Source organism: Macaca nemestrina, chromosome 1 (assembly GCF_043159975.1).
Source record: "Macaca nemestrina isolate mMacNem1 chromosome 1, mMacNem.hap1, whole genome shotgun sequence".
NCBI classification, from domain to species: domain Eukaryota; kingdom Metazoa; phylum Chordata; class Mammalia; order Primates; family Cercopithecidae; genus Macaca; species Macaca nemestrina.
The window spans coordinates 194,717,559-194,732,594 of record NC_092125.1 but is presented as its reverse complement, the minus strand read 5'-3'; the positions used below and the strand labels follow the sequence as shown (position 1 = coordinate 194,732,594).

The window sequence follows — 15,036 nt, the reverse complement described above, 5'->3', positions numbered from 1 at the left end:
AACTTCTTATATTTTTAGTAGAGACAGGGTTTCGCCATTTTGACCAGGCTAGTCTCGAACTCCTGACCTTAGGCGGTCTGCCCACCTCGGCCTCCGAAAGTGCTAGCATTATAGGCTTGAGCCACCGTGCCAGGCCAGTCTTATTTAATCGTCATAAATGACTTCCTATGATAGTCCCGTAACCTTACTAGATTTTAACGGATGAGGGAACTGAGGCTTAAGGAACCTATATCACTTCCCGGAGGGTCACACAGCTAGTAAGTGACTGAACTGGGTTTCGAACCCAGGCCTGATTAACTCCATTTGGCCTTCTTTTACCTTAAGGCACAGGAAAATTTTGGATTTGTGGTCTGGGTTGCTTTAAGATTCCCAGATCAGACTACTCTTGAAAATGGTCTGATTTGAACTACTCAAGTAGAGTTACAAAAATTGTTTACCTTAAGATAACCCCATGGAGCAGTGGGGTTGTGTCTGTAGGGCTGTTGAGTAAAAAAAAATCCTGTGTTTCACATACTCCCACTCAGTTGTATCGTATATAATTCACATTTCAGACTTTCTTTTTAACCAGGGATCCAGAACAACTATAGAAAGGTGATTATGTAACATACTTGTACAGTGCAGCCACTTTTGTGTTTGGTAATATTCTTTTTTTTTTTTTTTTTGTGATGGAGTCTTGCTCTGTCACCCAGGCTGGGTGCAGTGGGGCGATATTGGCTCACTCTAACCTCTGCCTCCTGGGTTCAAGCAGTTCTCTACCTCAGCCTCCCGAGTAGCTGTGATTACAGGTGCCCACCACCAAAGTTGGCTAATTTTTTGTATTTTTAGTAGAGATAGGGTTTCACCATCTTGGCCAGGCTGGTCTTGAACTCCTGACCTTGTGATCCACCCGCCTCAGCCTCCCAAAGTATTGGGATTACAGGCGTGAGCCACCACGCCTGGCCAGTAGTACTCTTAAGCATGAAGAGCACAAACAAAAACTATGTCTAAAATATAGGGCAGGTAGACCAGGTGAGGACAGGTGAGGACTAAACCCAGTTGAAATTCATGGTTTCAGTAGTAAGTGGGCAGATCATAATTACCTGTGTTGCTCAGAGACCTAAGCTGAGAGTGGGGGTGGGGAGAGGTCTCACCCATTATCTTTGGAGAAATGATGGGAGTAAATAACCCATAGTTTCCAGTTTATTCCAGAAGCATTCTCGCCAGAGCCACAATGTTGATGTGGATTTTGAGTTGGACCTTGTTACTGCAAATCATCCAAGGTTAACATAGTTTCCTTAGTTTTCCTTATACCACAGACATTCATTTTGAACGCCCTGTTAGCTTCCTCTTAGGTAGCTTTGTGTAGCCTACCTTAGAAAGGAGGGTGGGGTCCGGAACGGGAGAGGAGGGAATAGTGAAAGTGACAGAAAAACAAAGGACTAATTAGGAGGTTCCTCAGTCATTTGGGAGTAGATCTTTTTCATTAGCTGATCACTGAGATAAAGGATGGAGGTGGTGATCCAGGAGGAGGAGGAGTTGTAGTAATCAGAAGCAGAATAGAATAACTTGGCAGTCAGTGGTGGTCCAAGGACCAGCATTTGATAGCTTGTTAGAAAAAAAAAAAAATATATATATATGTATATATATATATATATTTTTTTTCTTTTTTTTGAGACAGAGTCTCGCTCTTTCACCCACGTTGGAGTGCAGTGGTGTGATCTTGGCTCATTGCAACTTCTGCCTCCCAGGTTCAAGCGATTCTAGTGCCTCAGCCTCCTGAGTAGCTGTGACCACAGGTGCATGCCACCACACCCTGCTAATTTTTGTATTTTTAGTAGAGATGGGGTTTTACCATGTTGACCAGACTGGTCTGGAACTCCTGACCTCAGATGATCCACCCGCCTCAGCATCCCAAAGTGTTGGGATTACAGGCGTGAGCCACTGTGCCTGGCCTGAATCAATTTTAATTTTATCAAGATTCCCAGGTGACGTTTTTTTCTCTTAAGGCAGAGTCTTACTCTGTCGCCCAGGTTGGAGTGCATTGGTGTGATGACTGCTCACTGCAGCCTCAATCTTCCCGGGCTCAGGTGATCCTCCCACCTCAGTCTCCCAGATAGCTGGAACTATGGCTTGTGCTACCATGCCTGACTAATTCTTGTCCTTTTTTTTTTTTTTTCTTTTTTTTTTGTCTGAGACAGAGTCTTGCTCTGTCATCCAGGCTGAAGTGCAGTGGCGAGATCTTGGCTCACTGCAACCTCTGCCTCCCAGGTTCAAGCAATTCTCCTGCCCCAGCCTCCTGAGTAGCTGGGATTACAGGCACATGCTACCATGCCTGGCTAAGTTTTTTTGTATTTTTAGTAGAGATGGGGTTTCACCTTGTTGGCCAGGCTGGTCTCGAACTCCTCACCTCATGATCCGCCTGCTTTGGCCTCCCAAAGTGCTGGGATTACAGGAGTGAGCTACCGCACCCAACCAATTCTGGTATTTTTTTTTTTTTTTTGTAGAGATGGGGCTTTGCCATGTTGCCCAGGCTGGTCTCAAGCTCCTGAGCTCAAGTGATCCGCCCACCTTGGCCTCCCAAAGTGCTAGGATTACAGGCATGAGCCACCATGCCTGGCCCCCAGGTGGTTCTTTAATTTGATTCTGTGCCTGTTAAAGTTTGAGAAGCACCAAGTTTGTGATTAGGTGGTTAGTGCAAGAGGCTTTGGAGTTGGACGGACCTGGGATTGAAACGTGGTTTGGCCATTTACTACCTGTGTGACTTTAGATAAATTATTTGAACTCTCTGTGACAGTTTCTCATATGTATAATAGGGGAACTCTCTATTTCATAGAGTTGTTGGGGAGAGTAAATGACATGGTGCATTTTGCAACAGACACTATCTTAGATTTAATGAAATTTAGTAATGTCTGTATCATATTAAGCACTGAGTCTAGCACAGCCTAGCATACTCAGTAAGTGTTATTACTAATAATTAAATTAGGCAAATTTACAGGAATAAAGAGACTTTCTCCTCTTCCTTTTTTTCTCTTTCAATATCTCTCAATGAGTACATTTGTCTGCAGTTTCATAAAGCAGTATTGTGTGTTTATACTCTTTGGTGTTTTGCCTAGCATTATTTAGTGGTAGTTATAGCAGCAGCATTAACACATCTTGTACTTATTAATGTGCCAGGCATAATTTTAATGTACTTTATGCATATATTATTTCATTCAGTCCTTAGAGCAACCATGTGAAATAAATATTATTGTCTCAATTTTCAGATGAAACAGGACAAACAGGTTAAATGACTTGCCTGAGATCACATAGCCAGTCAGTGGCAGAATTAGGATTTGAATTGAGACAGTCTGATTCCAGCATCTGTGCTCTATTTTCATGTATTGCTATTGCTCTCCAATTTGTGTGGTGTAATGGAAATCAGGAAACTTTGATTGGATACTTGATTCTGCCACTGATTTATTTGTGACCTTGGTCAAGTCACTTGTCGTCTTTGGGCCTATTTCCTTATTATAAAAATGGAGGGATTATCAAACTCAAAGGAAAGCAATTAAACAAAAAAAAGACAAAAAAATGAAAAAAGAAAAAACACACAAAAACAGAGGGATTAGATGAGATTTGTAAAGTCTCTTCAGTGATTCATTCGGCATATAGTGATTTCAAGCAAAGGGTGGAAGAAAATTATATCTAGGGAATTGGTTCAAAAGTACTTGTTCAAGCAGGTTGGTGTCATTAAGAACCAGGGGTTTTTGCCAGGTGCAGTGGCTCATGCCTGTAATCCCAGCACTTGGGGAGGCCGAGGCGGGTGGATCACCTGAGGTCGGGAGTTCAAGACCAGCCTGACCGACATGGAGAAACCCTGTCTCTACTAAAAATACAAAATTAGCCAGACGTGGTGGCACATGCCTGTAATCCCAGCTACTAGGGAGGCTGAGGCAGGAGAATTGCTTAAACCTGGGAGACGGAGGTTACGGTGAGCCGAGATCGTGCCACTGCACTCCAGCCTGGGCAACAAGAGCAAAACTCAGTCTCAAAAAAAAAAAGAGAACGGGGAGTTTGTGTCTTGGCACAGCCACTTCCTGGCTGTATGACCTTGGGCAACCTACTTAACCTTTCTCAACATTGATGTCCTGACTAGTAGTGCGGAGAATAGTTCATACCTTGTAGGGATATTGTGAGGTTTGAATAAGATAGTATGTATTAGCACCTAGCATATGTGAAACACACAGTGGATACTCAATATCTGTGAGTTCTCTTTTCTTCCTTCCATTCATTCAGGAGGTGCTTAGGGAAGCAGATATACCAGATTCAAAAGGATTTAGACCCTCGCTTGGTCCTTATGTCCATTTCTGTAATGGTATTCTCACCTTTGGGAAATGAGAATTAGTAGGGAAGGAAGTGTGCATATAGCCAGATCCTGTCTGTTTTAAAATAATCCATCTTTTGATTTTAGATTAAAATTTCTTTTCACAATATATAATTTAGGCTGGTAATCCCAGCACTTTGGGAGGCCTAGGTGGGCAGATCACCTGAGGTCAGAAGTTCAAGACCAGCCTGGCCAACATTAGTGAAACCCCGTCTCTACTAAAAATACAAAAATTAGCTGAGTGTGGTGGCATGTGCCTGTAATCCCAGCTACTTGGAAGGCTGAGGCAGGAGAATTGCTTTAACCCGGGAGGCAGAGGTTGCAGTGAGCTGAGATTGTGCCACTGCACTCCATCCTGGGCGACAGAGTAAGACTGTCTCAAACAAACAAAACAAAACAAACAACAGCAAAAACATATAATTAATAGGATAAATGCCATTTTTTTGACCAGCCTGGTCAACATAGTGAGACCTGTCTAATAATAATAATAATTATTATTATTATAATAACAGCAACAGCAAAGTACTACAAACTGGGTGGCTTAAACAACAGATATTTATTGTCTTACAGTTCTGGAGGCGAGAAGTCTGAAAACAAGTTGTCACCAGAGCTGGTTCTTTCTGAAGGCTGTGAGGGAGAACCTGTTCCGTACATCTCTCTTCTAGTTTCTGGTTGCCTCAGATGTTCCTTGGCTTGTAAATGATGTTGTCTCACCGCCTTCACTTCTGTATGTGTCTGTCTGTGTTCAAATGTCCCCTTTTTATAAGAACACTAGTCATATTGGGTTGGAGCCTTTTCAAATGACCTCATCTTAACTTGATCATTTGTAAAGACCCTATTTCCAGATAAAGGCACATTCACAGTCCCTGGGGGTTGGAACATCTCTCTGGGGGATACAGTTCATCCTATAGCAAATGGTTTAGGGCCGAGCATGGTGGCTCACACCTGTAATCCCAGCACTTTGGGAGGCTGAAGCAGGTAGATCACCTGAGGTTAGGAGTTCGAGACCAGCCTGGCCAACATGGTGAAACCTTGTCTCTACTAAAAATACCAAGAAATTAGCTGGGCATGGTGGCGGGTGCCTGTAATCTCAGCTACTTGGGAGGCTGAGGCAGGAGAATCACTTGAGCCTGGGAGGCAGAGGTTGCAGTGGGCTGAGACTGTGCCACTGCACTCCAGCCTGGGCAGCAGAGCAAGACTCTGTCTCCAAAACAAAACAAAACAAAAACAAAAAAATAAAAACAAATGGCGTAGTCAGTTTGTAACCTGGACAGAGGAGTGAACATAATATGAAATTAACTTTCTTTGGTCTTTTAAGATTTATTACTAAGATTCTCTTAGTATACAGTTAAAACTCTCCTTGCCCTATTGGCTGGGTGCCTTGGCTCAAGCCTGTAATCTCAGCACTTTGGGAGGCTGAGGCAGGTGGATCACCTGAGGTAGGGAATTTGAGATCAACATGGTGAAACCCCGACTCTACTAAAAATAACAGATTAGCTGGGCGTGGTGGCACATGCCTGTAATCCCAGCTACTTAGGAGGCTGAGGCAGGAGAATTGCTTGAGCCCAGGAGGCAGTGATTGCAGTGAGCTTAGATTGCGCCACTGCACGCCAGCCTGGACGACACAGCAAGACTCCGTCTCAAAAAGAAAACAAAAGCTCTTCTTGTCCTGCTAATTCTGCTTTGATTTTTGGTAGCATTTAGGAAAGAGCTGAGGTGGGCCTGGTGTGTAGCTTTGGTGGGAGATGCCTGCCTTTTCTGGGCTGAATGATGTAATAATAATATAATAGCAGCTTTCATTAATTTTTTACTATGTGCCCGGAATGGACTGTGTTAAGCACTTTATGTACATTAACCCACTTAATTCTCATGATAACCCTGTGAAGGAGATTATCTCATTTTGCAGAGGAGAAAAGTGGGACTCAGCCAGTGAAATAACTTGCTCAAGTTCTCTCACCTAGTAGTGAATGGTAGAGCAGTCATTTATATGTAGCTCTGCTGGACTTCAGAACTCCAGCTCTTAACTCAGTATATACCTTTCCTTCACTTCCTTGAATAGAACTGTCTGGCCTGAGACCTGAGTCTCCTTTTCTCTAAAAACTCCTAGTTCTGGAATGGTGCCAACTGAGGGGTCAGGGAAGTGACCTTTATTTGTGTTCCCTTGAGCTCTTATTGTTTTGAGTGGGAAAGAGAATGTGAAGTCAGTTGACATTTCCTACATACTGGTTGCAGTCTTGCCATGGGGCCCTAGTCAGATATGAGACGTTGTAAGTTACTTTAAAAAAAAAAAAAGTCCTAGCGGTTAAGAGGAAAAAACATAGGCCTGCTATGTTTATGTAACTCTCTTTTGTGTTATTACAAAATTAAACATGTTCACTGTAATACATTTAAGCAGAAATTACAAAGAAAAAAGTAAAAATTCTCTTTTCTAGTCTTTATTTTCTCCACCTAGGCCCACTGGTCAAGGTAACTACTGTTGAAGCTTTGGTTTGTATCCTTCCAGGTTTTTTTCTTTCCACGCTTGCTTTGGAACTGCACCTTTACATCGTTTATTCCTTTATCTTGGTTGTGTCTCTTCTTGACTCATGAGCCTTACCACTTATTTATTTTTATTAACATACATCTGGCTTACAGTTTAAAAAAAAATTTTTTTTTTAGAGACGGGGTCTTGCTACATTGCCCAGGCTAGTGTGCAGTGGCTGTTCACAGACACCATCACAGCACACTGCAGCCTCAAACTCCTGGTCTTAAGCAGTGCCCCCTGAGTAGCTGAGACTACAGGACTGCACCACTGCACTGGGCTGGCTTACTTTTGAGTCTCCCTTTGATACTTAAGAGTTCTGCCATAGGCCAGGCATGGTGGCTCACGCCTGTAATCCCACCACTTTGGGAGGCTGAGGCGGGTGGATCATGAGGTCAGGAGATCGAGACTGTCCTGACCAACATGGTGAAACCCTGTCTGTACTAAAAATATAAAAAATTAGCCGGGCATGGTGGCAGGTGCCTGTAGTCCCAGTTATTTGGGAAGCTGAGGCAGGAGAATGGCATGAACCCGGGAGGTGCAGCTTGCAATGAGCCGAGATTGCGCCACTGCTCTCTCCAGCGTGGGTGACAGGGTGAGACTCTGTCTAAAAAAAAAAAAAAAAAAAAAAGATTTCTGCTATTGCACCCTTTTCTGTAAAGTCTTCCCTCACCTCCTGGTAAAATTTTACTTATCTTTGGAGCTCAGTTCAAGTCCTCCCTTTTCCATTAATCCTTTGCAAGCCATACTCACAGATGATAACTCATTCTGCCTCATAACTCAGAGCATTAATTTCTACCACTCATTTGCCAGTTGACCATGAAATGCTGTGTATCATCACTTGTATTTTGTTATTTGTTATTTAACTTCTCACACATTTGCCCAGTTAGATTGTGCTGCTTGGGCTCATGGTCATTTATTCTTCTTTCTAGTCCCAGTTTTGCCTAACACAATGTCCTACATTTAGCAAGTAGTCAATAAATGTTGATGTGATTGGATTTTGTTAGTACTTCACACCCTTCTAAAGTTTAGATCAGGTGCTCAGAGCCGGAAGCCTAAGGGAACACTTACCTGGCTGACATCATCTTGGCTGCCTGTCAAGATGGGGTGTGTGCCTGAGAGAACTGCCTGTAAATGAAATACTTGTGCAACAGGTTATGTTTTCTCCTTTAGTGGGTGGGATTCAGGACGTCACATTGGGAAAAAGAGATTTTAAGTGTAGGAGGGTGGCTGAAAAGGGGATGGATGGGAGGATGCTACCTTGTGAGAGGTGGGGATATGGCTTTATTAAAAACATAAATATAAAAGGCCGGCATATTGCAGAGAAGCTTCTTGGAACCAGTAGGCTAATCAGGCAAACTGGCTTCTCTGGTGCAAACCAGTTATTAATTGCCATTTATTTTCTTTGCTATAAAACTGTACCACCCATCTACTTACTTTCTCATTAGAGTGAATCTGGAGAAAAGGCTTAGGTTAGATTTAGGAAACCCAGGAGAAAAATGCAGGACAGTCAGAGGAGGACAAGGGATGGGGATAGTCCTTTCTCTCATTTGTCTTACCAGCCCTAGACCTAAAGGGTGGCCAGGACCTCCTTGCATTTGCCAGTAGAGGTTGCTGTTGAAGTGGTATAAAACTTCTTGTTTCTATCCCTACTACCTCCTTTTGCCCCATCTTATTTTTCTCCTTCACTGACACCCTCTGATCACACACACATTATTGGTTAGTTATCATTCCCATCTCTGAGGCTCAGATATGCAGTGGACCACCCTGCCTTTAGCTGTCCAGACTTTGACTGCAACCTATCTTTCTATTCCACTCCTCCTCCCCTCCCCCAAGTGATTCGAAATGGAGAGGAAAGGAAATGGAGTTTGATGGTTTTAACTCTTCTGTGGCTGTGGCTTACGGGGGCAGAATGTTTTGATTGCTTGATTTAGGGGTCTTGAGGTCTCCTAATACAATATTCTTTTTGCGCAAATTCGTGAAGCGTTCCATATTTTTACCGGCCGGGTGCGGTGGCTCAAGCCTGTAATCCCAGCACTTTGGGAGGCCGAGACGGGTGGATCACGAGGTCAGGAGATCGAGACCATCCTGGTGAACACAGTGAAACCCCGTCTCTACTAAAACTACAAAAAACTAGCCGGGCGAGGTGGCGGGCGCCTGTAGTCCCAGCTACTCGGGAGGCTGAGGCAGGAGAATGGCGTGAACCCGGGAGGCGGAGCTTGCAGTGAGCTGAGATCAGGCCACTGCACTCCAGCCTGGGCGACAGAGCGAGACTCCGTCTCAAAAAAAAAAAAAAAAAAAAAAAGAAAGACCCCACTCCGTATTTTTTTTTTTCCTCTGAGTAATGTGGACTCAGAAAGTTTTGTGTTGAAATGTCGGTACCCGCCCCTGAAGGAGAAAAGATCCCTTTCAGAGTTGATTTTTCCCCCCATTCATGGGGAATTCTTCTCATTATCAGAAGATGAAGATTAATGGTCCTTTGAACAGAGTATAAATATAGCCAACACCCTAATATATTTCTAATGATTGGGCTTTAGCTTTAAAAACGTTAGGCTAGATGCCTCCCTATTTTTTGTGGGATGATTTAGCTGTAACTAGCTTGGAGGCAATAGCAATACTACATGACATTTTGTAGTCACATTAAACATTGAGATGGTACTGAGACTGCCTTGGTGGGGAGTTTTGGCCTATGGAAATGATGTGGGTTTTCGTTTCTACTCCTTTCTCTGTTTTCAGATAAATCCTCCCACATGTCCCATTCTCTGGCTCTGGGAAGTACTGACAGTAGGGAAAAGTTGGTACACTAATCTCATTGTTCAGATCAAGTTTCCTGGGTGCGGTTTTGCAGAACTTCCTACAAGAGCTGACTCAAGAGTTCTCTTCTATTGTGGAGTTGTTCCTGCTCTTACATGTCATACTAATTTATATCCTTGAAATTCTGAGCAGCATCATTTGGATGTGTTTAAGTTGGGAATGAAGGAAGTGAAAATATTTTCAGAGGTTCCTTGAGAAAAGGGTTTCTATTGCTGGGTAAATCAACGTAACCTAGATGCTGTGGCTAAGAAGTGAAGAATTCTAAGCTAACTTTTTTTTTCTCCCCTTTTCTTTTCTTTACTTTTTTTTTTTTTTTTTTAACATGTTTCATACTCATTTTATTAGTAAATAGACAACAGTTTGTTGTGGGTTTTTTGTTTGTTTGTTTTTGTTTTTGTTTTGGAGACAGAGTTGCACTCTTTCACCCAGGCTGGAGTGCAGTGGCGCAATCTCAGCTCACTGCAACCTCTGGCTTCCGGTTTCAAGCTACTTTCCTGCCTCAGCCTCCCAAGTAGCTGGGATTACAGGCGCCCACCACCACGCCTGGCTAATTTTTGTATTTTTGGTAGAGACGGGGTTTCACCATGTTGGCCAGGCTGGTCTGAAACTCCTGACCTTGTGATCCGCCCACCTTGGCCTCCCAAAGTGCTGGGATTACAGGCGTGAGCCACTGCACCTGGCCCCAAATGTCACCTCTCCATTTCCACTCTTGTCAAACAACTGGAAAGCCACTATGAACATGGAATCTGGAGCACATAAAACAGATTCAAATGCTAAGAACTCTTGATAGGAGATCAACCCATCCTTGGTTTGATCAGCTACTCCTGCCAAGAGCTGCACGATCTTTGGGTTACTATTTGGATCATTATACAGTCCAAGATAGCGCTGAACAAAGTCTTCTGGAGTCATGTAATGTTCTCCATCAACCTCAGTACTGGCATACTGTAGAAATATGTTTCTTAACTCATGAGGATCCCCTTGCTTAGTTGTCTGCACCTTGACCGCCATGCTGTGCTCGGAAGCCGGGGACGAGCGAGTTGTTTTTTTTTTTTTTTTTTTTTTTGAGACAGAGTTTTGCTCTTGTTGCCCAAACTGGAGTGCAATGGTGCGATCTTGGCTCACTGCGACCTCCACCTTCCAGGTTCAAGTGATTCTCCTGCCTCAGCCTCCCGAGGAGCTGGGATTACAGGTGTTACAGGCGTGCGCCACTACACCCGGCTATTTTTTTGCATTTTCAGTAGAAACAGGGTTTCACCATGTTGGCCAGGCCGGTCTCTAACTCCTGACCTCAGGTGATCCACCCACCTCAGCCTCCCAAAGTGCTGGGATTACAGGCATGAGCCACTGTGCCTGGCCTTTTTTTTTCTTTTTTTTTTTTTTAAGAGACAGAGTCTTGCTCTTTCACCCAGGCTGGGGTGCAGTGACATGATCATAACTCCTTGTAACCTTGAACTCCTGGGCTCAAGTGATCCTCCTGCCTCCACCTCCTGAGTAGGCTAGGAATACAGGCACATGCCATCATGCCCAGCTGAGTTTTATTGTTTTTTATTTTTTGTAGACACGGGGTCTCACTATATTGCCAAGGCTGGTCTTGAACTCCTGGCCTCAAGCTATCCTCCCACCTTAGCCTCCCAAAGTGTTGGATTATAGGTGTGAGACACCTTGTCCAGCACCTGTTTTTCCTTTTCGATGTCAGATCCCTCTGAATAACAAGTTATTTGCCTTTTTTTTTTTCCCTCCATAAGACTGTGAGCACCTTGAGAGCTGCGAGAACATCTCACTTATCTTTATTTAGGATAGTGTCCAGCTTAAAGTGTCTATAAATGTACGTTGCATTGAATAGTGGAGGGAAACTTTAAATGCATTTACTGTAGACAGATGCATGCTTAGCATATTGAATTGGGAGACATTATTAGAAAGTGGAGATGGATAAAGGAATTTTTGTGGATATGATATAGGGAATTTTTGTTTCCTAAGGATTTAAAATTTTTGTTTACTTATTTATTTTTTAGAGATGGGGTCTTGCAGTGTTGCCTAGGCTGGTCTCGAACTGCTGCCTTCAGGTGATCCTCCTGCCTCAGCCTCCTGGGTAGCTGGAATTACAGGCATGAGACACTGCACCCAACTTGCTTAACAATTTTTAGAGTAACAGTTATTTTGCAGTTCCTTTACATGGAGAACCTTTAGAAGTGTTCCATCTGACTACCTTGGACAAGGCACTACCACCTTTGTAGCAGGGACTAAAGGTACCTGCCCATTCCCCTCAAATGGAGGGATATCCCTCAGTAAAGGAAGGGGCTCAGAATTAGATTGGGAGTGGAGAAAGGGAGCATTGAGTCCCTCCTAGCCCTGCACTGCGGAAATGTAAAGCTATTATTATGATAATTGTTGTTGGCAAACAAGAAAAGTCTTAGCCTCTGGTTTGTACCTACACCCAATCACAACCTCAGATTGGGTGGATGCAGACTTTAAATATTGGGGTCACCTGTAGCTGTTGGTAAAGGTCCCTGTGGTTTCACTGGGTGTTGTGCAAGCATTACTTTTTGGCTCTTTTCCCCGTGTCCATCAGTAAAAAGTAGGAAGTTTGAGGAGCTGTGCTTTCGTTTGGCAGCAGGCATTGGAGTGCCTTTATTTCCCACATTTAACTAGTAAATACACAACACTCCATAACACGATGGCCCTGCTTGGAAATTCTTACCTAGGGAGTGACTGAAGCCTAAGAGGAACTGCACCGCCCCCTGTATTGAAAACTGAGTAGTCATTTCCCAGAGCATGGCTTGGATCCTGATCAGCTGATTTCCTGTCTCTACGGGGATGTGATGTGATCCCTCCCCCTTCCTTCTGGAAGAAATGGGTATTTTTTTTCATTTCCTGTTTGATAGCGTATTTTTTGAGTACCAGGAGACACTTGATGACTATAAATCATTTGGTATATTGGGGGCGGGAAGGAAGGAGGCTTTTGTTTTAATCAGAATGGCTTTCATTTGAGGAATTCAAAGCACATACATGAACCCAAGCTTCTTTGTTCCCATGGGAGAGACACAGGATCTAAGAAGATTGTTTTGAATCCCTTTCCTGGGCTGTGTCTACTTGACCTGCACTGGTAGAGCCCCTTCTCCCCTATAGGGTAGAAAAGCTTAGTCCCTCATGGGGATCTACATGCTGTGGATTCCGCTCTTGCCACATCCCCTACTCAGCCCTTTTCGTGCCTAGATCCGCTGGAGAACAACTGTTAGTCCCTGGGGGAAGTGACACCACCCTTGGAATGGAACCTGGCTGGATGCCCCTTGATCCCTGACTGAGTGACACAGACTGGGACAGGAATCTGGCTGTCCAGATTTCCTGTCCTCTGTCCTCACCAGCAGACTCTGCTGCTTCCACTCTGGGGCTGGGGGTATGGGGTGTGGTGGGATCTGGTTGCTAACTAGCAGCGCCACCTATGGACCTGCACAGCCACTTGTTTTCCTAACCAAGAGCTGCCGGTCCTGTCTGGCCTGTTCCTGATTCATCTGGAGTGAGAGCAGAGGCCTGGAAGAGAGATCAGTGGGGAGGCAGTCATTGTGATCCCTTTTGTTTGTAGTGAAGCTTTGCTTAGTGTTTGAGGGCCTGGGGTTTAATTCTGTAACAGACTCTTACTATAGTTGTGTGTGTTTAACTCTAAGATTTTCTCCTTCTTCTCCTTTCTCCTTTCTCGTTTTTCGTCCTCCTCTTCCTTTCTCCTCCTCCTCCTTCTTCTTCTTGTCTGTTTTTTATTTTTCCCAACTTTATAAAGGTATAATTGATACATAAAAATTGTGTATCTTTATGGTGTACAATGTGATGTTTTGATATATGTATACATTGTGGAATGATTAAATCAAGCTAGTTAACATATCTATCACCTCACATAGTTTTGTGTGATGAGAATATTTAAGATTTACTACTTCCAGAATTTTCAAGTATATAATACATTGTTATTGCTATAGACACCATGCTGTACAATACATCTCCAGAACTTAATCATCTTTTCTAGAGTTTCTTTTTCTTTGATGAATTATTAGGTTTCTTCTTGACCTTGAAGAAGTTCAGAAAAATTCTTACAAAATAGGGAATTGCATGGTAGGTAGGTTATGAGAAGTTTTGTTTTTGGGTTTTGTGGGTATTACAAACAGCTTTTCCTAGTTTGCTAGGGATTTGCATGGGCAGGTATTTGCTGCATTTAAAGTTCTTAGGTATTATCATCAGAAGAACAATCTTAACAAGAATAAGTGGAATCAGGGAGCATGCCCCTAACGTTTAACAGTACATTCTTCCTTTTACCTCTGTTGTTGACCATTCTTGCTCCAGGGGTTTTCAGTTTTCTTTTATTTTGTAGTATCAGATACATTTTCCCTCTAGGGTAGAAAGCAGCATCTTACAGTGGAAAGGAACCCTGGCTTTGGATCTCACTAGCTCTGTGGTCTTAAACAGTCACGTAACCCCCCTCAACTAGGTGCTTTTCCTAATTCCTCATTTGTAAAACATTGGTGGTGATAACCATGTTGCAGAGTTTTTGTAAAGGTTAAATGAGTTAATATACGTAAAGCACATTTGTTGGCACATAGTATGTAATTGTATCTTGTTTTTTGTTAGTAGGGGTCATAATAACAATACGATTGATTTTATTATGATAAAATACACTAACATAACATTTAGCATTTTAGCCATTTGTAAGGGTAAATTTAGTGGCATCAAGTGCATTCACTTGATTGTTGTTCAGCCATCACTATTATCCATCTTCAGAACTTTTTCATCTTAAACTAAAATTCTAAACCCATTAAACAATAACTCACCTTCCCCCTCCTTAGCCCCTGGCAACCATGATTCTACTTTCTGTTTCTATGCATTTGACTACTCTGTGTAGTGGAATCATACAGTATTTGTCCTGTTGTGTCTGGCTTATTTCATGTAGCATAATATCCTCAAGGTTCATTCATGTTGTAGCATGTGCCAGAATTTCCTTCTTCTTTAAAAGGCTAAATAATATTCCATTTATGTATGTACCACATTTTATTTATCCATTCATCTGTTGATGGATACCTGGCTTGCTAATAATATGATTATTTTTATTTTGTTTAACATTTTATTTAATTAATTAATTTATTTAGACGGAGTCTTGCTCTGTCGCCCAGGCTGGAGTGCAATGGCACGATTTCCGCTCACTGCAACCTCTGCTTCCTGGATTCAAGTGACTCTCCTGCCTCAGCCTCCCGAGTAGCTGGGATTTCAGATGTGTGCCACCACGCCTGACTAATTTTTGTATTTTTTTTAGTAGAGACGGGGTTTCACCATGTTGACCAGGCTGGTCTTGAATTCCTGATCACCTGTTTTGGCCTCCCTA

General features: G+C 43.0%; 1 protein-coding gene across 1 annotated transcript in view; it reads left to right on the top strand.

Moving 5' to 3' along the window:
• The window catches only part of LOC105494777 (microtubule actin crosslinking factor 1), a 390,378-nt gene that overhangs the window by 22,020 nt on the left and 353,322 nt on the right, over positions 1-15,036 (top strand). The gene's annotated exons all lie outside the window — the stretch shown is intronic.